Source organism: Pseudorca crassidens, chromosome 20 (assembly GCF_039906515.1).
Source record: "Pseudorca crassidens isolate mPseCra1 chromosome 20, mPseCra1.hap1, whole genome shotgun sequence".
NCBI classification, from domain to species: domain Eukaryota; kingdom Metazoa; phylum Chordata; class Mammalia; order Artiodactyla; family Delphinidae; genus Pseudorca; species Pseudorca crassidens.
In genome coordinates, this window is record NC_090315.1 from 1710405 (window position 1) to 1737301 (window position 26897).

Consider the following 26897-nt stretch of genomic DNA (forward strand, 5'->3'; position numbering starts at 1 on the left):
TGGTCAGTAGAATGATAGTAAAAACCATGAGAGTTTATTAGTACAGGAATGATATACGACAACATTTTGAGGGTGTGGGCCTGAACCTTACTATATAGCATGTGGTGTAATGTGGTAGCATGGGGAATGTAAAATTCTTAGGAAGAATTCAATTCCAGGAATAAGAGCATTGAAACTTCTATGATTTCCTCTATTAAAGTAACTCTTTTGTCAGTCATATTTCTTAAGTTTGTGGTGGGTTGCCTGGTATGATGACAGGTAGTGAAAACTCTCATATACATCAGGCTAATGTTAGTAGTAAAAAAACTTTTTATAACAGATGTAGACATTGATCATATCAAAATTGTGGGTAGGATGCTCGAATTCATAGAAAGGAGGTTGTTAGATGTGTTTTAATGATGACTTGGGCTGTATATGATTCTGGCACCTAGGGATTGTCGAATACTCCTAAAAATAGACAGAAACCAAGCAGGATGACTCCACTCTGTACTCAGATCACGTGAGACTTTAATCGTTGAACAGACAGTTAATAGCAGTTATACCATTGAAATGTCGTGATCCAGCATCAAGATCATAAACCATATTGCTGATATGAACTCTAGAATACAATTACACTGTTATCCCTAGTAAAACTTGTTCCGTTGATCAGTGTTTTAGAAGAACAGGTGATATAGCCTTTTGACTAGCTGGTCTAAATTTTAATCACTCAGAGGTGGTTTTATTCCCCCAAAAATAAATGGCACACGGACTCAAGGCACCCCGGCTTCAGTAGTTGTGGTGTGCAGGCTCAGTAGTTGTAGCCCCCTGGCTTAGTTCCTCCGTGGCACGTGGGATCTTCCCATACTGGGGATCAAACCCGTGTCCCCTGCATTGGCAGGCGAATTCTTAACCACTGCATCACCAGGGAAGTCCCAGAATTGCAGTCTCCCTTTTAATATACCTTAAGCCCAAATAATCCTTGGAAAATTGTTACAGAAAATAAGACAATAAAATATTATAAGGACTATAAAAGAAGCATATAGTACACAGTTCATATAGACACATCACAAGCAGTTACAAAGTATACTAAAAGGGAGACTGCAATTTTAAAGAATAAGATAAATTATACCGATAAACTCCCAATCTTTCCTGAAACGTTGCAATCTGCAACACTATTGTAGGAAGCAGAAGATTCCAGGAGACATTCTACAAATGAAGGACTCTAAACGCTATGGTTGGATAAGGAATTCTGGAAGGAAGGTATCCTCACCCAAGGAGAGCAGGTTCCTATACTTCTCTAACATCACATCCCTGTACAATTCCCACTGATCTTGGGCCAGGCATTCCCAGTCCTCTTGAGAGAAATCTATGGGCACATCCTGGAATGTCAACAGTCCCTGAAATTAAAAGTACACATACCGTGTGGCCACGGGAAGTGTTCATAATGTGACCCAAGGAGAAAACAGCAAGTTAAGAGAAGTGGTTTTAATTTAGAAGAGTGTCTTCAATTATCCACTAATATATATATATATATATATATATATATATATAACAAAGTAACTTTACCTTATTTCTAACTACAAGAAAAGAGTATGGCATGTGATCCACAAAACCATTATAGAGACTATACTTATCTGGAAAAGAAATGATAAAATGATGGTTTCAACACAGGCATATGCAATTTTGAGTGTTTTATTTATACCAAACTGGATAAAATGTGTGTATTTCTCAGACACAAAAGACATGTCGAGGTAGAAATGAACCTTTCAACTATTCATGGGTACAAAAGTACACTGGGGAGATCGTAAAAGTGCAGATTCTGATCCAGTAGTTCTGATGGGCTTGAATTCCATTTTTTTCACAAGCTCATTTTTAACTAGTGATGCCACAGTCTTTGTCATTAACTACAATTGGGAATAGCAGAGACATAATAAGGACAGGTAAAAATTCATAGGTAACCTTGAACTTAAAGTGTTTTATGGATTTTACACGTGTAATAGAATAGGAAGCACAGCAGCAACAATCATTTGTGAATATTTACTGTAGACCGTGTTTCTTTCTAAAATTTTTGTGTAGGTTTACAGGAAAAGGGCCTGGGCTGCGGTCACAGTGGGCGGGGCCCCCAGGCCGGGCCGCCCCTCCAGGAGCCCCGACAAGGCCAGGCGCTCCCGGCGGCTCCCTCCCCCGGCGCCCCCTCCCTCCCAGAAGGCCTCGGGGCAGAGCGGTCCCACCCCCTGCGCCCAGAACGGAGCCCGCGTTTCCACAGAGCTGGAACGCCCGGCTCGGGGTCTCTTCCCTCCACCGTCACGGAACTGCCCCGGAGCCCGAGGGGAGGGCGGCCTCACTGAGGCTGCCGGCTCTGGAGGGGCCCCGGCGGCCGAAGCCGTGACAGTCGTGCGGACGGCGGGCCGGGTAAGTGGGCGCCGACCCTCCGCCTGGTCCGGTGCCCGGGCGGCAGAGCAAGACCAGCTTCTGAGGGGCAGGGGTTCGCTGCCACCCGCCGCTGCTGTGCAGAAAGGGCGGCCCCCAGCGTCTGGTCCCGGGGAAATTCAGTCCCTCCTCTCGCCCCTGCCCTCGGCCTGGCTCGCGGGGCCTGGGGGGGCGTGGGGAGCGGGTGGGCCAGAGCGTCCTGAGGGGAAACGGGGCAAGGGAGGCGCAGGGTCCGGCTGCAGCGTCAGCGCCCCTCCTCCCGACTGCGGGGAGAGCGGCTGAAAACTCCTCCCGAGGCTCGCAGGCCCCTTATTCAGCCGAGCCCCTCTGCGCTCCTTCCCCCCTGAGCTAAAGTACCGGGGAGAGGGGACAGGGCAGGGGACTGGCGCAGGTAATGGGGAACAGAAAAGGTGATTGTTAACTAAGGAAAACCAGCTCTCCCGACGTGAGGAATGTAGCGCTTTTCTTCGAATGCGAGATGCCAGAGTCTGGGCTCGCTGAAATCCTTCCTTTGATGTGCACCTCAGCTCCCTGGGGCCTGCATTCTGTATTTGCATATCCTGAGCTCCTCGGGGCTCGCGCCTCACACTGGAGGGCTGCAAGTGCTAATGACTGGGACATCCTTTGTTTACTGAGATGGCAAGAAATACTCCATTTCTCGCAGGCTTGAGGGGCAGACAGTGAAAAAGAGTCGGAGAATCTCAATCGGCATGTACTTTCGTTTACATATAGATAATATTTATACGTAACTGTGCTAATAGCGGTTCTCAAGTCCAATCAACTTGTACTACTGCCCTCTATGTATTCATTGCATCAATATCATAAGATAAATGCCTATAAAATTGACTTAATCCATTTAAACAGGATAATGATTTTTCAAGGAAACATAATAGAAATATAACAACAAAACCCTTACCACAAAAGGCTGGGTCTGGAACAACCTAAATAAATGTACCATTGTTAAAATATTGAAAGATGTATTCAGTACAAATATCAACAAAAATGACAAATAATAAGGGCAGCAGAATGCTGAAATGTTCTCTCTTTATCATTAAAGTGGCAGAAAATCATTTATTCGTAGGCACTGGGGGCAGAGAATGACTGATTTTATATCTTTTTCATATTTGTGCAGTTGTTTCAACAAGCAACTTAAAGACAAAGTGGAAAAACAAGGAGGTTTGTGCCTGAGACCATGTTGATGCAAAACTAGGGATGGCCACCTTGTCCCAGGTGAGTTAAGTTTACCTGGCCAGGTAGACTGCAGAGCTCCTGAGAAGCCAGGGCTGGAATTCTGCTGGGTGCCCCTTAGCTTCTGTGACTTGACTGATTGTGAGTCATGTTGGGGGAAAGACCTGATCACAGGAAATGGGTGGAAATAGAGTGATTTGGGGAGCAGCCAACGACATTCATCACAGCTCATGGCCTGATTGAATTTTAAAGAAACAGGAAAACAAATGCTTCTTATGGAATCAGAGAATGTGAGGGCTGGACAATCCCACAAAATGAGAAACACCCCATCCCATTTTCCAGATGAGAAAACAGAGGCCCAGCAAGGTGAAATCCCTCGCCCAAGTTGATCACTGCTGAATGCCAAACAGGGCCAGGCATCTAGCAGCTGCTCCAAAAATTTTGGTTGACTGTATGAACAATGCTGTTTCTTTCTTTCTCACTCTTATTCAGGATTGTGCCAAGAAATCACCAGGTTGCAATGTATTTCGATAAATGTAAATATTAATTGAGTTTTGTTGTGATGATGGCTTAGGCTTTGAAGGTAACAGACTTGGTTCAGATCCTGGTTCTGCCACTCAATAGCTGTTTGGCTTTGCGAAAATTACTAAACCTCTCTGAGCTTATTTCCTCCTTTGTAAAAGTAGGGATAAAACTATCTGAGCCAGCAGAGCACCTGCATCATGGATGTGCACTAAGTTTTGGTCTTTCTCACTCTCCCACTCCTTCCCTCTGTTCTTCCCAGAGAACATGTACAGAAGGATATAGTACTTTTTTAAAAAAATAATTTATTTTTGGCTGCGTTTTATCTTTGTTGCTGCACATGGGCTTTCTCTAGTTGCAGCGAGCGGGGGTTGCTCTTTGTTGCAGTGCGCGGGCTTCTCATTGCGGTGGCTTCTCTTGCTGCGCTTATTGTGGAGCACCGGCTCTAGGCACGTGGGCTTCAGTAGCTGTGGCCTTCAGGCTCAGTAGTTGTGGCGCATGGGCTTAGCTGATCCATGGTTTTTGGAATCTTCCCTAACCTGGGCTCGAGCCCATGTCCCCTGCTTTGGCAGGCAGATTCTTAACCACTGCGCCACCAGGGAAGTCCGATATAATACTTTTTAAAAGGGGGTTTTAATTTATTTCAGGAAATATACATTTTTCTTGTAGAAAAGGTTATTCCACTATAGAAACATAAACATGCAAAACGACTACAAATGCAGTATTCTACATGTTACATATTATCAGTCACATTTTTTAAATAACTGGGCAATGGCCAAAGCACTAGCAAGTGGGGAGTAAGAGGATTCAAATCTGGGGTGCCCCCACCCCAATCTCAAGAGCAGGGTGTGTTTTCAAACCCATATTTCATCTGGTCTTTGCTTCTCATCCATCCTCTGTGTCTGCCTTTCTCAAGAAGGCTCAGATCCTCCGCTTTCAGACCCTCCCGCCTGGCTGTGCCCCGGCTCCCGCCCTGGACCCTCTGCACACCTGGGTGTGCCTGCTCTCCCTGTGCGTCACCAGCTTCGCCAGGGAGCTGCTGTATCGTGCACTGCTCGCTGTACCCCAGAGTGCCTAGACCCTTCTGGTACATGAAGTACACCCTCATCACCATGTGTGCACGCCCATCCCCTTACCTTATATCCTGCCTCTAAGCCAGGCTTGGGGGTGACTACAGTGTGCATTTTGCTATGTGAGCTGCTGGGATCAAAGTGAAGTTCCCAACTTTTCAAGTTGCAGGCTTGAGGGGCAGACAGTGATTTAAGTCGGGTCAGCTGACTTAAAGGGGGGCTGATTGATTTAAAGCCAGGGCAGCTGACTTAAACCCTGCGTCCCTCAGCTGCAGGACGAGACCAACTTTGGTGGTGCACGGGTTTGCTCCAAGCCAGCACTGCTGTTCAGGAAGAGCTTCCAGTAGCGCCTTAGTGCAGGGAGACTTGGTCCGTTGTCTAGAGGGGGGCCACCTGCTCTTCTGGAGGAGAAGCAGGGAGGGGGAAGTGCAGAGTCCCGGCTGGAGTTGTGGCAGCCCTTGTCTGATGGCAGGGAAAGGGGGACGCGCCTGTGTGGTGTCCTGGGGCTGGACTCACCAGGTCAACTCAGCCTCTCTGCCTCCAACCTCCCTGCACACACCCCACAAGAGTCTCCAGTAATATGTAATTGCGCCTTAGGTTCTCGGTCTTCAAACTCATACCCAGGCTCCCAGGTCCCTTGATTCAGCCAATTCCTCTGTGCTCTTTCTTCTATTAGATACAGTCCCAGAGGGAGGGGCTGGGGGATGGGACTGGAGGGACCCTGGCAGCACTGGCCTCAGCTGACTAAAGAGATCTGGGGCCTGCGTTCTCACACATGTGCGAGGACCCTTAAGGCGGAATCGAGGGGGCCAGTTAGAGGCAGTCCTTGCTGTCTCAAGTGATTATGGATCACCGTCGGGTGGGGAGCCCGCTGAGCCCTGAGAAGTACTGTTAGGAGGATGTGTTCCTCCCTCAGCTTCAAGGACGTGGGTGGGCTTCAGGGCTCCGGTTCCCCTCCAGGCCTCCAGGTCCGACTGCACCCCAGCGGCCTTGCAGACCTGCCATCTTGTCCCAGAACTTGCCAGGCTCCAGGAAGAACCCAGACTGCAGAGATGGTGCCTGAGCACTCCAGCTTAAGAATTGCTGTCCCTGGGGACCCAACAGTGGAGGGAGGAAGGGTGAAGGGAGTAGGGGGGTGGGGTACGGAGGGGTGGCTGCCCTGGGAGACGTTGAGAGAGAAATATCGCTCCCCACACCCCCTGCCCCCTGCAACTGACCCATTGATGTCATAGGGTCTCAGGGCCTTTTAGTCAGAGATGCCTCTGTTTATTTACTCCTGTGTTCAGAACTATGCAAAACCAACTCTTCATCCTGTTGCTGCCTTGCCAGGACTTTTAAAGCACTGTTCTTTTGAAGCACTCGTTCCCTAAACTGCAGTTTGGAGCTGTCCCAGCTATTTAAAAGTGTTCTCCTTAAACTGAGACTAAATTCTGCTCTTTTGGAAAAACGACCTTCACTTCAGAGGAGATAGTCTTTTCTGCCCATTCCTTCCTTCTACTGCCCTCTTAAGAAGTCCTGTGCACAAAGAGCTTGGTGATTTATTTTTTGCTTCATGTCAAAAAAATAAATAAAACTTCCCCATGCACCCCAAAAAGCTTTCCTGGAACATAGGTGTTTCAAAACTATGACAGTGTTTTGCAGTTAGTATACACTGGGTAGACTGCCTAGCAATCCCTCCAAGAGCCAGAGGTGAGCGACGCCTTTACTTATTTGATTGGATGCCCTTCAAATTTAGGAAGGTCCCATTCTTATGACCCAGCAGATGAGACAAGAGCCCTGGATGGCTGTGGCTCTGATTATATAACTTCTGGTGATTTTATTTCCCTTACTGAGCTGTTGCTTCTAGGTTAAATTCATTTTATTACCTGTCCATTTTTAAAGAAAGAGTGAAAAAGTCACTCTAATAAGTCAGGGGTCTGAGCTCAGGGTTGGTCAAAGGTACTCACAGGGTGGGAGGTGGATAAAACTACGTGGGTATAATAGGAGGGTTGGCAAGTACAGCCAGGACACCCGCGTTCACTGTGCGCAGTAATAAAGGCCAGAATCTCCTCATTTATCTCTGGTGGGAAGTTCTGATGGTTTCACAGGATCAAACTCAAATCATATTTAAACTAGGGGATATCCCCTGAGCATAAAAGGAAGTATCCACCCCTTGCAGGAGTCGCTGCTGAGGAATAAAGATGCAGACATAGAGAATGGACTTGAGGACATGGGGAGGTGAAAGGATAAGCTGGGGCAAAGTGAGAGAGTGGCATGGACTTATATATACTACCAAATGTAAAATAGCTAGCTAGTGGGAAGCAGCTGCATATAGCACAGGGAGATCAGCTCGGTGCTTTGTGACCACCTAGAGGGGTGGGATAGGGAGGGTGGGAGGGAGACGCAAGAGGGCGGGGATATGGGGATATATGTATACGAATAGCTGATTCACTTTGTTATACGGCAGAAGCTAACACAACATGGTAAATCAATTATACTCCAATAAAGATGTTAACAACAACACCGAAAAAAAACAAAAAAACTAAGTCAACCGCACCAACGGAGACACTGTATGTGTTTACAGTTCAAGAAATCCAGAAGAGAATCCTTTACTCTGTATGCAATGAATCATCCATTCGAAAAGAAAAAAGCTTTCTAAGATGTTTTTTTTCCATTTATTGTTCAGAACATCATTTTTATACCTCTACATGTCTAACTATTCAAAGCCAAGTCACATGAGTTAGAAGTAAGCAGCTGATTGATTTAAAGTTGGGTCATGTGATTTAAAAACCAGTGGCAGCTGATTGATTAAATCCAGTCATATGATATGAGGAGTGGGAGCTAAAAACTGCTTTTTCATCTCTGGCTCAGAATATCATATTTACGTTGGTTTTTCTTATGATTTAGGAAACTTGAGCTGTCTCCCCTTGGAATCATCAGGACAAAAATACAGTATTTCAGGTTCATTCTTGAAACCAGCTTCTCACAGTTAAGGTGTATTGACTAAAAGATCTTCCTTCTTCAAGAGATTCCAAACCTCTGTAGGACACTTCATTGTAATTGGAGAAAAAATAAGAATGAAATCATGTCAGCAGCTGCAGGAGGCCAGGCAGCCCCCAGGACTAGGGAAGGAGGAGGAGGCAGGGCTGAGAGTTGCCATTAGAGCAGACAACCTCCAGAGGGCGCTGAAGCACCGGCAGAGCCCACCTGCGCTCCCAGTTTGGCACTGCAGGGTCAGATTTGGGTTTGGAAATGGGGTTGCTGTAACCCCAAGGAGGAGAGCAGAGAGGAGGAGTTGATTACCGGTCTCCTCTGACTCTCTGGCCCAAATTGCCTGGCTTCACAGGGGGGACAGAGTTTTGCTTTCAGCAACTAATGGGGCACTTCCAGGCTGGTGGGGTTGCCCAGTGGCCCGACAGCCTGACAGGCTGAGTGCGGTGTGACCGCCCTTTGTTTCTGCAGAATCTGTACATCAGGAGGTGCATGGCTGCGGGAGCCCATTCACCGCCCTCCCCTCAAGGGGGATGGCATCTTCCCTGGCTGTACCCTGTGATCACCAGGTACTTGAAATGAATGCAAGTTTTTTGACTTCAAGGAAGAGCTCACATAACCCCTTCTGCTTCATAATGTGTGGGATTTACTATAATGGAAGGACATTATAAAGAACAGGTAGAAAACTCACCTGTTGGTCTCCATGTAGGAGTTTATTTTGCACGAATCCCTCCTACGCGAGTAGATAGCAGAGGTTTATTTTTGTTCCCGTGTGTGTAGTTGTGGCAGAGGATGTAGGTATGGCGATTTGAAGCCCTTAAAGAAATATTCTCAGAACTCTCAAGACTTCTCTTGATTGGAACTGAAAGAGACCTGGAAAAGGAGGAAAAGAAAAGGAGGAGGGAGAACGAATGACTGTTTCTCAGTAAACTCACCTTCTTAGTTGATTGTTCTGTCTTCTCATTTCTTTTAACTTCTATGTATGTCTAATGGAATAATGTAGAAAGGTTGATTTTTATGCTTTAAAAGATTTTACATCACAAAGAGACTAGAAGTGGCTAACAGAACTTATTCAACGTTGACAGAACTTATTCAGATCAATTTTAGATAGAGTCTTTGGTATTAAATTTCTACACTAAAATTGGTTAATCCAAATTTTCTCTTTCTTTTTGAGTGAATATTTGTAACATTTTTGTAGATAATAATTTACCCTAGATATACAAAATTGTGAGAATGGGTAACATTTTTTACCACTTAAATGATTTCTTTTAAATGAATAGATGGAACACTTTAAATGCCAATGTTATTTCTTACATGTTGTTTTTTATTTTCTTGATTTCCAAAACTTGTGTTTATTTAATTGATTTCTGTCTAATAATCTGTGTCTCCCCTTTATTGTTTCTTACTTTATATTTTATTGATCTATAGTTAATTTACATTATTATATCAGTTTCAGAGGTACAACGTAGTGATTCATAAATGTTTAGGTTCTTCTCCATTTATCTTATTATAAAAGAGTGGCTCTATTCCCCATGCTATACAGTACGTCACTGTAGACTATTGATTTTATATGTAGTGGATTCTCCCTCAGAATCTCCTACCACTATTTTGCTCCTGCACCCTGTCTCTCCCTGATGGTAACCACTAGTCTGTTCTTTAATCTGTGCGTCTGTTTTGTTGTTGTTGTTGTTGTATTCAGTTGTTTAGATGCCACGTGTAAATGATATCATACCAGGCTTATTTTCTCTGCAACTTATTTTACTAAGCATAATACCCTCCAAGTCCATCCATGTTCTTGCAAATGGCAAAATTTCATTTTTTGTTGAAGTCATCATTAAAAATCTTTTTTTATCCAGTAACCTATTGACAAACACTTAGTTTGACTCTATATCTTGTCTATGGCAAATAACGCTGTTTTGAACTTTGGGGTGCAGTTATTTTTTTGAAATAGTGTTTTTGTTTTCTTCTGATATACACCCAAGAGTGAGATTGATGGATATTATGGTAGTTCTATTTTTAGTTTTTTGTGGAACCTCCATTCTGCTTTCCACAGTAGCTGCACTAATTCACATTCACATCAAGAGTGTACAAGAGTTTCCCTTTCTCCACATCCTCACTAACCTTTGTTATTTGTGGCCTTTTTGATGACAGCCATTCTGACAAGAGTGAGGTGATATCTCACAGTTTTGATTTGCATCTTACTGCCAATTAGCTGTGTTTAGCATCTTTGTGTGTTCCGGCTATCTGTATTTTTTCCTTGGAAAATGTCTATTTAGGTCTTCTCACTTTTTTAAAAAAGATTTTGGGTGTTTTTTTGATATTGAGTTGTATGTGCTGTTTCTATATTTTAGATATTAACCCTTGATTGGTCCTCTTTTTGTGTTAACTTCTTATCATGTGCAAATATTTTTGCTCTTTCAGCACGTTGTCTTTTCATATTGTCTTTGGTTTCCTTTGCTATGCAAAATCTTTTAAGTTTAGTGAAGTCCCATTTGTTTATTTTTGGCTTTGTTTCATTTGCCTTAGTAGACTGAACCTAAAACTATTGCGATCGTTTATGTAGAAGAATGTTCTATATTTTCCTCTAGAGGTTTTATGGTTCTGGTCTTACATTTAGGTCTTTATTCACTTTTGAGCTTATTTTATATATGGTGTGCTAAAATATTGTAATTTTATTCTTTTCCATGTAGCTGACCCTTTTCCCAGTACCACTTATTGAAGAGACAGTTTTTTCTCCATATTGCCTGCTTTATCATAAATCAATTAAATACAAGTGTGTGGGTTTATTTCTGGGATCTCTATTCTATTCCAGTGATCTTTATGTCTGTTTTTGCTCCAGTACTATTCTCTTTGATTGCTGTAGCTTTGTGGTACAGTCAGAAGTTACAGAGCCTGATTCCTCCAGCTCCATTCTTCGTCCTCAAGATTGCTTTGGCTATTTGGGGTCTTTTGTGTTTCCATACGAATTGTGAAATTTTTTGTTCTATTTCTCTGAAAAAATGCCATTGGTTGTTTGATAGGGATTGCATTGAATCTGTAGATAGCTTTGGGTAGTATAGTCGTTTTCACAATGTTGATTCTTCCAAGCCAAGAACATGGTATATCTCTCCAGCTGTTTGTGTCATCTTTGATTTCTTCCATCAGTATCTTATAGTTTTCTGAGTACAGGTCTTTTGTCTCCTTACGTAGGTTTATTCCTAGGTATTTTATTTTTTTTGTTGCAGTGGTAAATGGGAGTGTTTCCGTAATTTCTGTTTCAAATTTTTCTTCTTTAGTGTAAAGGAATGAAAGAGATATCTGTGCATTAATGTTGTATCCTGCTACCTTACCAAATTCATTGATTAGCTCTAGTAGTTTTCTGATAGCCTCTTTTGGATTCTCTATGTATAGTATCATGTCATCTGCATACAGTGAGAGCTTAACGTCTTCTTTTCCATTTTGGATTCCTTTTATTTCTTTTTTTTCTCTGACTCCTGTGGCTAAAAATTCCAAAAGTGTGTTGAATAATAGTGGTGAGAGTGGGCAACCTTGTCTTGTTCCTGATCTTGGTGGAAATCGTTTCATGTTTTCACCGCTGAGAACGATGTTGGCTGTGGGTTTGTCATATATGGCCTGTATTGTGTTGAGGAAAGTTCCCTCTATGCCTACTTTCTGGAGGGGTTTTATCATAAATGGGTGTTTAATTTTGTCAAAAGCATTTAATCCATTTACATTTAAGGTAATTATCGATATGTATGTTCCTATTATCATTTTCCTAACTGTTTTGGGTTTGTTATTGTAGGTCTTCTCCTTCACTTGTGTTTTCTGCCTAGAGAAGTTCCTTTAGCATTTGTTATATAACTGGTGTGTTGGTGCTGAATTCTCTTAACTTTTGCTTGTCTGTAAAGTTTTTAATTTCTCCATCAAATCTGAATGAGATCCTTGCTTAGGAGAGTAATCCTGGTTGTAGGTTTTTCCCTTTCATCTCTTTAAATATGTCCCACCAGTCCCTTCTGGCTTGCAGAGTTTCTGCTGAAATATCAGCTGTTAGCCTTATGGGGATTCACTTGTATGTTATTTGTTGTTTTTCCCTTGCTGCTTTTAATATTTTTTCTTTGTATTTAATTTTTGATAGTATGATTAATATGTGTCTTGGCATATTTCCCCTTGGATTTATCCTGTATGGGACTCTCTGAGTTTCCTGGACTTGATTAACTCTTTCCTTTCCCATATTAGGGAAGTTTTCAACTATAATCTCTTCAAATACTTTCTCAGTCCCTTTCTTTTTCTCTTCTTCTTCTGGGACCCCTATAATTCGAATGTTGTTGTGTTTGATGTTGTCCCAGAGGTGTCTCAGATTGTCCTCAATTCTTTTCATTTTTTTTCTTCATTCTGCTCTGTGATAGTTATTTCCACTATTTTATCTTCCAGGTCATTTATCCATTCTTCTGCCTCAGTTATTCTGGTATTGTTTCCTTCTGGAAAATTTTTAATTCCACTTATTGTGTTGTTCATCATGTTTACTTTTTCGTTCTAGGTCCTTGTTAAACGTTTCTTGTATCTTCTCCATTCCAGTTCCCAGATTTGGGATCATCTTTACTATCATTACTCTGAATTCTTTTCAGGTAGACTGCCTATTTCCTCTTCATTTGTTTGGTATGGTGGGTTCTTACCTTACTCCTTCATCTGCTGTGTGTTTCTCTGTCTTCTCATTTTGCTTAACTTACTGTGTTTGGGGCCTCCTTTTTGCAGGCTTCTGGTTCGTAGTGTCCCATTGTTTTTGGTGTCTGCCTCCAGTGGCTATGTTTGGTTCAGGGGTTGTGTAGGCTTCCTGGTGGAGGGAACTAGTGCCTGTGTTCTGGTGGGTTGGGCTGGATCTTGTCTTTCTGGTGGGCAGGTCCGCATCCGTTTGTGTTTTGGGGTGTCTGTGACCTTATGATTTTAGGCAGCCTCTCTGATAATAGGTGGGGCTGTGTTCCTGTCTTGCTAGTTGTTTGCCATAGGGTGTCCACCACAGGAGCTTGCTGGTCTTTGAGGGGAGCTGGGTTTTAGCATTGAGATGGAGATCTCTGGGAGAGCTTTCGCCTTTTGATATTTCATGGCGCCGGAGTTCTCTGGTACACCAATGTCCTGAACTTGGCTCTCTCACCTCAGAGGCACAGGCCTGACACCCGGCCCGAGCACCGAGACCCTTCAGCCACACGGCTGGAGGTGAGAGCAAGAGGTAACTTTCGTACACCTCAAAGACCACCAATGGGATTCACAGACCATTTTCTCTCCAGAAGTGAAGAAAACAGAATTCAGTCTTCGGCTAGTCAGCCACTTTGGTAGCCAGCCTCCAAGATGGCCCTAATCATCCCCTAATTATCTCCCGATCTTCATGCACCTGTGTGGCCCCTCACACTTGAAAAGGGCTGAGTGTTTAACTATTAAGACATTGCAGAAATGACAAAGTGCAGCTTCCGAAGGTGGGTCATAAAAGACATTGCAGCTTCTGATTTGTTTTCTGCTAGATCACTCATCCTGGGGTAAGCCAGCTGCCATGTCATGAGGACACTCAAGCAGTCCTAAGTAGAGATCCACGTGGCAAGGAGCTGAGGCCTCCAACTGCAGCCACGTTAGTAAGTCATCTCATAAGTCAAAAGATTTAATTTTATTTATTTTTCATTGTGTTGGGTCTTCATTGCTGCACAGGGCTTTCTCTAGTTGTGTCGAGCAGGGGTTATTCATCGTTGTGGTGCACGGGCTTCTCCTTGTGGTGGTTTCTCTTCTTGTGGAGTATGGGCTCTAGGTGCATGGGCTTCAGTAGTTGTGTCATGCAGGCTCAATAGTTGTGGCTTGCGGGCTCTAGAGCACAGGGTCAGTAGTTGTGGCGCACAGGCTTAGTTGCTCTGTGGCATGTGGGATCTTCCCAGACCAGGGCTAGAACCCCTGTCCCCTGCATTGGCAGGCGGATTCTTATCCACTCTGCCACCAAGGAAGTCCAGTGTGCTCCTTTTTAAACCTAGTCTGTTTCCTTTATTTTCTATCTTAACTATTCTGTATTAAATTAAAAAAATAATACTCCTTTCTACCCCTCCTCTTTGAGTATTATATATGAAGAAGTATGTCTTATTTATTAATCTCAAATTTTCAGCTTACTTTTAAGAAGTAATCACAAGGTCAAGTGTTTAATACCTTTCACTTCCACCTGGAAAAGCATGGATATTAAAGTGCTAATATAATTACCTTCCCTAGTCTATATTTTTTACTTTTTGTTATGTATAAAAAACAACTAAAAACATAAACGTTTGTAAGAAAACGACAAATTTCAGAAAATTCAGAATCTGAATACACTCTATACCTAGCTTCTAGATAAAGACACAGAAAATTTCCAGACACTCAGAGGCCCCCTGGTCCCATTCTAGTGGCTCTCCTTAAGGTTTACTGTTGTTCTGGTATGTAACAAAAAGATCACTTTACCTGTATTTTGTATTTTATATAAATGCTATGACACAGTATAACCACTTTTGGACAGGGCTTTTTATTCTTTATGTTGCTTGTGAATATACCTATATGGTTGCCTGTTGTGATCATGTATTGACACTGTTGCATAGGATTCCATCGTGTAAACATTTAACTACTAAGTAATTTATTCCAATGTGTATTACAATATGAGTGATTTTTAGTTTGTGTCTCTTGAGAATAGCACTGGTATATAAATTCTAGAACTTGAGCTTCGGTGGTGTGTGTATAAATTATTGTTCAGTGTACATGTAGTAGTAAAATTTTTGAGTCATAACTTTCATGTGTTTATCTTTTTAGATATTTCTAAATATTTTCAAAACATTTGTATGAATTTTCATGCTCAGCAGCAGTGAATGAGATTCAAGGATTCCACACATTCTTGTCAAACCTGATAATACCTGTCGTTTTCATTTGAACTTTGTGGTTCGTAAGTGATAATTCCAAGGATTGCTTTTCTTTCATTTCATTGACTACTAAGAAGCCAAGCATCTTTTGATATGTTTACTTAACATTCTGTACTCTCTTTTTTGAAATATCTTTTGGTATATTTTCCCCATTTTTTCTCTTACATTATCTTCTTATTGAAGACTTTTTTTTTAAAACATCTGAAAACTTTTTATTTAGGAATTTTTTATATATGTTTGATATGAGTTCTCCTCTCTTTCTGTCTCTCTTTCTTTAGATGATTGTCAGTTTTTAATGCTAATAACATCTAATTTGTTATTTTCCTCTTTATTTACTTCTTTAGTCATATTTCTATTTATTTATGTAATCTTCTTATCTGTAGCAGAGCACATTATTTATTCTAAACCACAAAGATATTTTCATTTCTTCGATATATCTAATTATTAAGCTTTAAATTTAAGTTAACTTTCTAAACTAAATATGTTATATCACAGTGAAAATTAATTTTTCTATGACAGCTGAAAGATTACATTTATTCAAAAAATGTTGTATTCATCTTTCTTTTCATCTGCTCCTACCTCTCATTGATTCACAGAGGTAAACACCACTTCATCCATGGATCTGACTTTTCTCTGATGTCTCATGGTCATTCTCACCAATTCTTACATCCTGAAATCTTTAGCAATCCCATTATTCCACAAAATCAAAAACCTTCCTTGGGCCTTTTCCTCAGAAGATTGATTATTCCCACATTTTAAATGGGAGATTGCATTAAGTTAGGAGAAAATGCCACAAGGGTCTCTCTTTTTTTCACATCTTTTATCAGCCTCTGCTTGCACTCTCTGTTCAAAGATTTTTGTACAACACATTGATGGAAGATGCCAGTTGTTCCTCTCCCTGGGGCAAAAGACAGATTAATTACCTGACAAATAAAATAAAGACAGTGTCTTGCTCTGTTCAAATGTTGGACAGGATTGCTTGCATCCTACTTTAAAAGTGTCAGGTGACTGAATCTTAAGATTCCTGGGCTTTAATCCACACTTGCACCAAGCACAGCACCCAACAGGACTGCTTTACATGACCCCACGAGACTTGTGTGTGCAAGTGGAACAGATAAAAATATAAAACTATTGCTGTCTGTTTGTGTCATAAAAATGATTTTTGTCTCATTTAAAATATTTTTTTCTAAAATCCAAAAACGTGTCAGGCTAAAATATTGGACTTTCAAATATGGTAAAATCTAAGACCATATTTCTTTCCAGTTTTGTTGACGATGGGATGCCGTCAGAGCTACGACTTCATTAAACACAGTAGGTAAGTTTCCTTCATAGGCCTGATTAGGGAATGTGAAAATAATCCCCGGGAAAATCTGGGCATTCGCTAGTTCTCCAGTATTGGGTAAGATGGTAGTACGGGCCCCTCGTTGTCCTATATGTGAATGCAGATCAGTTGTGAGAGGTGGGGATAAGACAAGCAGCCTAAGTATCCTTTATGTTTGTTTGTTGTACTACTAGTGGAAAGAGGAAGGCTCAACCTGTCACCATGGTTGATATAGGAAATGAGCTGCTTGAAACGACACAGAAATGTACCTGCTTGTATTTTCTGTGCGGTGACCCTCTCTTTTGGTGTGCCCTGATACCTCCCTCAACTTATGTACCAGCTCCAGCAGCATTAAGCAGAAATCCAAAGAAATCTATTCTTTGGAATTATGAGGAAAGGAAGACTTGAAAATTTCATAGCATGTTTTATACAAGTATACACGTCACCATCCTTATCTATGTCGTGCCATGCATGGAGGGTCAGTAGGTTCAGGGGATTCTGGAAGCACCGAGGTCTGTGGGGTTAATCAGAGCTGCATTCATGGGCAAGAAAAGAGAAGGGCCTTATCTTGGTCACTTTCTCAATGCTAGTAGCTACAAAAGAAGAGGACAGCAGACATCTTAGGGAGAAGAGCCAACATTAAATGAAATGTCCTAATTACTCTAGGCAACCTCTCATGATAGCCTCCCATAGCTCCTCAAATCCCTACATCCTTGCACAAGGGATAGTGTAATATTACTGGAGCGTGTGACTGCAGATTAACATTATTTTGTTGAAAAAAATAAAAACAGGTTCAAGTGACAGGATTTGAAAAGGGTTCACAGTGTGAGAGAAACTACTGTAACAATGTAGACAGAACACTTTGGATGGATTCATCATGTTTTTATTTTTATTTCTTTTTTGCTGCTTCAGAACCTGTAGTAGAGATTGGTGTGTTCCATGATGCAATCCCACTTCTTATAAGTTTTAGGTGGAATACCCCATTAGGAAAAAGTGCACGTAAGGAAGATTAGTGAGTCAAACTCCTCTGCGTCTGTCAGCAGTGGGTGAAAAAGGATTTAGACCAAGAGCTTTCATCCTTTGATGTGCAAAGTTTTCACTATATGAATGATGTCTTGTTTGTTTGCAGGTCAGGAGGCTTGGTCTCAATGTCCCTGTTTAAAAAGTGTTATCACATGTCTGCCAGAAAGAATTGCTGATGATACTGGAAAAAATTGACAGTTATCCCTAACAATTAAGGGTTTCTCAGCAACATGGTTGGAACGAGAGATTGTTACACTGAGTGAAGCAAGTCAGACACAGAAAGACAGATATCATATGATATTGCTTATATGCAGAATCTAAAAAGAAAATGGTACAAAAGAACTTATTTACAAAACAGAAATGAGTCATGTATATAGAAAACAAAATTATGGTTACCAGGGGATAAGTGGGGGAGGGATAAATTGGGAGAATGGGACTGACATATACACACTAGTATATATTAAATGGATAAGTATTGATATGGACCTGCTGTATAGCACAGGGAACTCTACTCAATGCTCTGCACTGGCTTATATGGGAAAAGAATCTTAAAACAAGGGTTTGAGGATTATATAATAAATATATATGTGCAAAACCTTTAACATGAAAAGAAAAATCATCTAACTCTGTGGTCCCTGTTATGGTGTAAACATATTGTACCTCTAATTTTCAAATTTTGAAGCCCAGCTCCCATGTTGATGGTATTAGGAGATAGGGCTTTTGGGGGGTGATTAGGTCATGAGGCCAGAGACCTCAAACATGGGATTAGTGACCTAATAAATGTAGCAACAGAAGATCTTATGCCCATTACATCATTTCATTGCAGAGCCAGAAAACCCACATTATGAACCAGAAATTGGTCCCTCACCAGACAATAAGGCAGCTGGCAACTTGTTCTTTATTTTAATTAATTAATTGATTAATTTTTTGGCTGCGTTGGGTCTTAGGTGTGGTGCACGGGCTTCTTATTGCAGTGGCTTTTCTGGTTGTGGAGCACAGGCTTTAGGCGTACCGGCTTCAGTAATTGTGGCACGTGGGCTCAGTAGTTGTGGCTCATGAGCTGTAGAGCGCAGGCTCAGTATTTGTGGTGCACCGGCTTAGTTACTCCATGGCATGTGGGATCTTCCCGGATCAGGGCTTGAACCAGAGTCCCCTGCATTGGCTGGTGGTTTCTTAGCAACTGTGCCAACAGGGAAGCCCTAAATGTCTGACTCTGTTTCTGTTTTGTAATTTAGTTCATGTGTAGCAAATTTTAGATTCCACCTATAAGTGATACCTTATGATAAGTCTCTTTTTCTGTCTGACTTACTTCACTTAGAATGATCATGCCTAAGTCCACCCGAGTTGCTTCAACTGGCTTTATTTCATTGATTTCATGGCTGAGTAATATTTCATTGTACATAAGTACAGCATCTGCTTTATCCATGTTTTCCTTCCAAGGACATTTAGGTTGTACCAACTCGAGGCTATTGTAAAGAGAGCGGCACTAAACGTTGTGGTGCTTGTGTCCTGCGGATTTGTTTTTTTCCAAAGATGTATGCTGATGACTGGAAGTTCCGTATGCTCTGTACATCTGTTTTATAGAATTTTTAGGAAACACAGTACACTTCTCTAGAGTGGCTGTTGGCAAATTACATTCCCACCAGCAGCGTAGAGGGCTCCCATTTCTCCACGCCCTGTCCTGAATTTCTGCTTTTTACACTTTGTGAGGACGGCCCTTCTGACTGATGCGAAGTGATACCTGCTTGTAGTGTTGATTTGCATTGCCCGCCTGCTTGGTAGGCCAAAAAGGGTGTATGCGTTTTTCCTTAATATATTCAGGAAAAATGCATACACCCATTTGGCCAAGTGCATCATTGGCAAATTCAGCCGCTTTTCATGTGCTTTAATGACGAGTCCAATCTACCTCTTGAAATACCTTTGCTGCAATTCTGTCTTGCTTTGAAGTCCTTTTTGATGACTTACCTCAAGAGATTTTTCAACAATAGGTATCATTTACAAGCCTGCAGGTTTGTGAATTGCAGTGCCCCAGAGCACCATTTTTCAACTTGCTTTTTTGGGAACTTTCCACAAAACAGGAGGGTTGCTTCAAGCCCTATTCTGGTTCTGGGGGCAAGCTGAGCCTTTGGTCAGTTCCTCTTCCTGATTGGAAATTAGAGTGGCATGTGGCTGTCCAAATATCTAGGGCTTGTCTCTCATTGGTTCCCCATTTCTGCTTCATCCTCCGGACAAATTCCAAACTGTGCGGAAATAGGATGTTGAAGGTGCTGATTTCCCCAAGTGGGGAGATTAAGAAAGGCTCGAGGGGGAAAGCCTACCACAGAGAGATGAGGAGATGAGGTGCCTTTTCCAAACTTTTCCTGATCAGACGGTGTACGATCCTTTGGGTGTCCCATGCATGTTTTATCTGTGGGAAGGATCCCCTGTCCCTGGAGATTTGGGACCCATGGAATGGGGACCAGGCAGTATTACTCTAAAGGGGCTACATTTGCGTACCCATCCTTATAAAGCCTCTCACCCCACGAGTGTCTGACCTTAGGTCCCATCCAGCTGTGGGTTTAGACATGGTCAGTCCAGGTTGGAACACAGCCACTGAACGAATTCTGTATGAATTTCTATCTCAGTGTCTTTGTTTTTTTATTTGTAATTTATTTTTATAATGGGGTATAGCTGACTTTCAATGCCCTGTTCTTGCTGCTGTACATCGACTTGATTCACTTACAGAGAGACATAAGTAAATTCTTTTTCAGATTCTTACTAGTCATATATATTCTTTTCCGGTGACTAGAGTGTGCTGAGTCCAGTTCCTTGAGCTGCAGGGTAGGTCTTGTCGATTACCTATTTGGTCTTTGGAACGTATCTGTGCTAATTTCAACCTCTACCTTCCCCTTTAGCAAACAAAAGTGTGTTTACTGAATGTCTGACTCTGTTTCTGTTTGTAATTTAGTTCATGTGTAGCAATTTTTAGATTCCACCTGTAAGTGATATCTTATAAGAAGTCTCTTTTCTGTCGGACATATTTCACTTAGAATGATCAAACCAAAGTCCACCCGAGTCGCTGCAAGTGGCCTTATTCCATTGATTTCAAGGCTGAGTAATATTCCATTGAATGTAAGTACCACATCTTCTTAATCCATTTTTTCCTTCCAAAAATATTTAAGTTGTATCCAAGTCGAGGCTCTTGTAAACAGAGCAGCACTAAACGTTGGGGTGCCTGCGTCCTGTCGAATTTTGGTTTCCCCAAATATACACCCATGACTGGAAGTGCCCTGTGCTCTGTAGCTCTGTTTCTTAGATTTCTTAGGAAACACAATATACTTCTCCAGAGTTGCCTTTGGCAAGTTACATTCCAACCATCAGCGAAGCAGGGCTGCCTTTTCTCCTCGTCCTGTCCTGCATTTCTGGTTTCTACACTTTGTGAGCTTGGCCCTTCTGTCCGATGCGAAGTGATACCTCTTTGTAGTGTTGATTTGCATTGCCCGTTCGTTTGGTTGTCCTAAAAGGGCATATGTGGTTTCCCTGAATATATTCAGGAAAAACGCGTACGCCTTTTTGGCCAAGTGCATCATTGGTGAAGTTAAGCCGCTTTTCACGAGCTTTAATGGCAAGTCCAATCTACCTCTTGAAATCCCTTTCCTGCAATTCTGCCTTGCTTTCAAATCCTTTTCGTTGACTTACCTCAAGATATTTTACTACGATGGGTATCATTTACAGCCCTGCAGGATTGTGGATTGCAGTGCCCTTGAGCTCCATTTTTCAACTTGCTTTTTTGGGAACTGGCCACAAAACAGCAGGGTTGCTTCCAGCCCTATTCTGGTTCCTGAGGCAAGCTAAGCCTTTGGTCAGTTCTTCTTCCTGATTGGAAATTAGAGTGACAAGTGCCTGTGCAAACATCTATGGCTTGTCTCTCATTGGTTCCACCCCTTTCTCTTCATCCTCCGGACAAATTCCAAACTGTGCGAAAGAGGGTTTGAAGGCGCTGACTTCCCCAAGTGGGGAGATTGTTAGGAAGGAGGCTGGAGGTGGGAACCCGGGCACCAGGAGATGAGGAGATTATGGGTCCCATCCAGCTGTGGGTCTAGATGTGGTCAATCCAGGTTGCATCGCAGCCCCCGATCGGATTTTGTAAGAATTCCTCTCTCTCCCTGTCTTTTTTTAAAAGTTATTTTTATAATGGGTTGTAGCTGATTTTCACTGCTGTGTTTCTTGCTTCTATACATCCGCTTGATGCACTTACAGAGAGACATCAATAAATTGTTTTTCAGTTTCTACTAGTCAGATATATTCTTTCCCTGTGAATAGAGTGTGCTGAGTCCAGTTCTTTGAGCAATGAGTAGGTCTTGCCGATTCCAGTATTGGTTTATGGAATGACGTCTGTGCCAATTTCAACCTCCTGGTTTATGCGTCACCCCACTGCACCTTCCCCTTAAGCGACCATAAGTGTGTTTTGTACATGTGTGACTGTGCTCTGTTTTGTAACTCAGTTCATGTGTGGCGATGTTTAGATTCCCGCTATAAGTGACATCTTATGATAACATTCATTTTGTCTGACTTATTTCACCCTCCATGACCGTAGTTAAGTCCCCCCGAGTTGCTGCAACTAACCTTATTTCATTGAGTTCAGGGCTGAGCAATATTCCATTGAACATAAGTACTAAATCTTCTCTATCCACTGTTTCCTTCCAAGGACATTTAAGTTGTACCCAGGTCGAGGCTCTTGTAAACAGAGCAGCAGTACACGTTGGGGTGCCTGTGTCCTGTCGATTTTTGGGTTTTCCAAGATATCCGCCCATGAGTGGAAGTGCCCTAGGCTCTGTAGCTCTGTTTCTTAGATGTTTTAGGAAACACCATATACTTCTCCAGAGTGGCCGTTGGCAACTTACATTCCCGCCCCACCCCCCCACCCCCACCCCCCGGCAGCGTAACAGGGCTCCCTTTTCTCCACGCCCTGTCCTGCATTTGTGGTTTTTACCCTTTGTGAGGATGGCCCTTCTGACGGCTGCGATGTGATATCTCTGTAGTGTTGATTTGCATTGTCCACTTTTTTTTTTTTTTCTTTTTGCAGTATGCGGGCCTCTCACCACTGTGGCCCCTCCCGTTGTGGAGCACAGGCTCCGGATGCACAGGCCCAGCGGCCACGGCTCACGGGCCCAGCCGCTCCACAGCACGCGGGATCCTCCCGGACCAGGGCACGAACCCGTGTCCCCTCCATCGGCAGGCAGACTCCCAACCACTGCACCACCAGGGAAGCACCCGCTTTTTTGTTTGGCAAAAAAGGGCGTATGCGTTTTTCCTGAAATATTCAGGAAAAACGCATATGCCCTATTTGGCCGACTGCATTCTTGGCGAAGTTCAGCCGTTTTTCATGTGCTTTAAGGGCGAGGCCAGTGTACCTGTTGAAATCCCTTTCTTGCAATTCTGCCTTGCTTTCAAATCCTTTTTGTTGACTTACCTCAAGATATTTTTCGACGATAGGTATCATTTACAGCCCTGCAGGTTTGTGAATTGCAGTGCCCCTCAGCTCCATTTTATAACTTGCTTTTTGGGGAACTGGCCACAAAACAGCAGGATTGCTTCAAGCCCTATTCTGGTTCTGGAGGCAAGCTGAGCCTTTGGTCATTTCGTCCTCCTGATTGGAAATTAGAGTGACATGTTCCTGTGCAAGCATGTAGGACTTGTCTCTCATTGGTTCCCCCCCTTCCTCTTCATCCTCTGGACAAATTCGAAACTGTTCAAAACAGGATATTGAAGGTGCTGATTCCCCAAGTGGGGAGATTGTTAGGAAAGAGGCTGGTGGGCAGAACCTGAGCACCAGGAGATGAGGAGATGAGGTGCCTTTTCCAAACTCTTCCCGAACCTACGGTGTACCATCCTCTGTGTGTCCCATGCATGTTTTAGCTATAGGAAAGGTCCCATGCACCTGGTGATTTGGGACCCATGGAATGGGGAGCAGGCAGTATTACTCTAAAGGGGCTGCATTTGCTGACTCATCCTCATGAAACCTCTCAGCCCAACGAGCATTCAGCCTTAGGTCTCATCTCTCTGTGGATCTAAATGTCGCCAATCCAGGTTGCATCACAGCCCCTGAACGAATTTTGTAATAATTTCTCTTTCTCTCTCTCTGTTTTTGTTTTTGGAATTTATCTTTATAATGAGGTGTAGGTGATTTTCAGTGCTGTATTTCTTGCTGCTGTACATCCACTTGATTCAGTTACAGAGAGACATCAATAAATTCTTTTTCAGATTCTTACCAGTCGTATCTATTCTCTTCCGGTGCCTAGAGTGTGCTTTATCCAGTTCTTTGTGCTTTAGAGTATGTCTTGTTGATTCCCTATTTGGTCTATGCAATGGTACCTGTGCTCATTTCAACCTCCTGTTTTATGCCTCACCTCACCCGACCTTTCCACTTTAGCAGTCATAAGTGTGTTTTCTAAATGTATGACTCTGTTTGTTTTGTCATTTAGTTCATGTGTAGTCATTTTTAGATTTCACCTGTAAGTGATATCTTATGATAAGTCTATTTTTCTCTCTGACTTATGTCACTTAGAATGATCGTACATACGTCCACCTGAGTTCCCGCAACTGGCCTGATTTCATTGACTTCATGGGTGAGTAATATTCCATCGTACATAAGTACCACATCTTCTTTATCCATTTTTTCCTTTTAAGGACATTTAGGTTGTATCCAAGTCGAGGCTCTTGTAAACAGAGCAGCACTAAACGTTGGGGTGCCTGCGTCCTGTCGAATTTTGGTTTCCCCAAATATACACCCATGACTGGAAGTGCCCTATGCTCTGTAGCTCTGTTTCTTAGATTTTTTAGGAAACACAATACACTTCTCCACAGTGCTCTCGGCAATTTACATTCCCACAATCATCATAACGGGTCTCCCTTTTCTCCACGTCCTATCCTGCATTTCTTGTTTTTACACTTTGTGAGGACGGCCCTTCTGATTGATATGAAGTGATACCTCTTTGGATTGTTGATTTTCACTGCGCACCTGTTTGGTTGGCCAAAAAGGGCGTGTGCGTTTTTCCTGAATATATTCTGGAAAAAAGCATACGCCCTTTTTGGCCAACGGCATCGTTGGCGAAGTTCAGCCGCTTTTCATGGGCTTTAATGGCGAGTCCAATCTACCTCTTTAAATCCCTTTCCTGCAATTCTGTCTTGCTTTCAAGTCCAGTTTCATGACTTACCTCAAGGCATTTTTCGATGTTAGGAATCTTTTACAACCCTGCAGCATTGTGAATTGCAGTGCCCCTGAGCTCCATTTTTCAACTTGTTTCTTTGAGATCTGTCCACAAAACAGGATTGTTTCAAGCCTTATTCTGGTTCCGGAGGCAAAGTGAGCGTTTGGTCAGTTCCTCTTCCTAATGGCATGTGCCTGTCCAAACACCTAGGGCTTGTCTCTCATTGTTTCCCCCCCTTCCGCTTCATCCTCCGGACAAATTCCAAAGTGTGCGAAACAGGATGTTGAAGGTGCAGAATTCCCCAAGTGGGGAGATTGTTAGGAAAGAGGCTGGAATGGCGAACCCGAGCACCAGGAGATGAAAAATGAGGTGCGTTTTAGAAACCTTTCCCGATCACATGGTGTACCATCCTCTGTGTGTCCCATGCATGTTTTAGCTGTACAAAGGGTCCCCTTCACCTGAAGATTTGCGACCCATGGATTGGGGACCAGTCAGTATTACTCTAAAGGGGCTGCATTTGCTGTCCCATCCTCACCAAAACTCTCATCCCCACGAGTGTCCAGCCTTATGTCCTGTCTAGCTGCGGATCTAGACGGGGTCAATGCAGGTTGCATCACAGCCCCTGAACGAATTTTGTAACAGTTTGTCTCTGTCTTTTTTTGTAATTTATTTTTATAATGGGGTGTAGCTCACTTTGAATGCTGTCTTTCTTGCTGCTGCACATCCACTTGATTCACTTACAGAGAGACATCCATAAATTCTTTTTCGGATTCTTACCAGTCGTATATATTCTTTTCTGGTGACTAGAGTGTGCTGAGTCCAGTTCTTTGAGCTATAGAGGAGGTCTTGTCGATTACCTATTTGGTCTTTGGAACGTATCTGTGCTCATTTCAACCCTCTGGTTTATGCCTCACCCCACCCCACCTTTCCCCTTTAGCAGCCATAAGTTTCTTTTCTAAATATGTGACCCTGTTTCTGTTTTGTAATTTAGTTCATGTGCAGCCATTTTTAGATTCCACCTATAAGTGATCTCTTATGCTAAGTGTCTTTTTGTGTCTGACTTATGTCACTTAGAATGATCGTACCTAAGTCCACCTGAGTTGCTGCAACTGGCCTTATTTCATTGATTTCATGGCTGAGTAATATTCCATTGTACAGAAGTACCACATCTTCTTTATCCAGTTTTTCCTTCCAAGGACATTTATATTGTCTCCAAGTCGAGGCTCCTACAAAAGGGCTGCACTAATAGTTGAAGTTCCTGTGTCCTATGGATTTATGGTTATCCCGAGATATACACCCTGGCGTGGAGGTGCCGTATGCTCTGTAACTCTATTTTTTTAATTAATTCATTTTTTTTGCCTGTGTTTGGTCTTTGTTATTGCGTGCGGGCTTTCTCTAGTTGCAGCAAGTTGGGGCTACTCTTCGTTGTAGTGCATGGGTTTCTCATTGCACTGCCTTTTCTTCTTGTGGAGCACAGGCTCTAGGCGTTGGACTTCAGTACTTGTGGCTCACGGGCTCTAGAGCACAGGCTCAGTAGTTGTGGTGCACGGGCTTAGTTGCTCCGCGGCATGTGTTATCTTTCCGCACCGGGGCTCGAACCCGTGTCCTCTGCATTGGCAGTTGGATTCTTAACCACTGCGCCACCAGGGAAGTCCCTATAGCTCTGTGTTTTAGAATTTTTAGGAAACATCGTACCCTTCTGCAGCGTGGCTGTTAGCAGTTGACATTCCCACCATCAGCGCAGCAGCGTTCCCTCTTCTCCACGTCCTCGCCTCCATTTCTGGTTTTTACACACTGTGAGGGCGGCCATTCTGACTGGGCAAAGCGATGCATCTCTGTAGTGTTGATTTGTATTTCCCGCATGTTTGGTTGGCACAAGGGCGTATGGATTTACACCTTTACGCCCTTTTTGGCCAACTGACTCGTAGGCAATGTTGAGCAGCTTTCACGTGCTTTTTTTTTTTTTTTTTTTTTTTGGCGGTACGCGGGCCTCTCACTGTCGTGGCCTCTCCCGTTGCGGAGCACAGGCTCCGGATGCGCAGGCTCAGCGGCCATGGCTCACGGGCCGAGCCGCTCCGCAGCATGTGGGATCTTCCCGGACCGGGGCACGAACCTGCGTCCCCTGCATCGGCAGGCGGACTGTCAACCACTGCGCCACCAGGGAAGCCCTACTTTCACGTGCTTTAACGGCGAGTCCAGTCTACGTCTTGCAATCCGGTTCCTGCAATTCTGCCTTGTTTTCAAGTCCTTTTCAATTACTTACCCCAAGACATTTTCCCACCATAGTTGTCATTTACAACCCTGCAGGCGTTGT

At 43.0% G+C, this 26897-nt stretch overlaps 1 long non-coding RNA gene across 1 annotated transcript in view; it reads left to right on the top strand.

The window, feature by feature from the left end:
* The first annotated feature begins 2163 nt into the window (after positions 1 to 2163).
* Positions 2164 to 26897, top strand: part of LOC137215668 (uncharacterized) — a 55005-nt gene continuing 30271 nt past the window's right edge. The window contains exons 1-2 of the long non-coding RNA XR_010939370.1: positions 2164 to 2391; positions 3542 to 3639. This is a non-coding gene — a long non-coding RNA (uncharacterized lncRNA). The remainder of the gene's footprint in view (positions 2392 to 3541; positions 3640 to 26897) is intronic.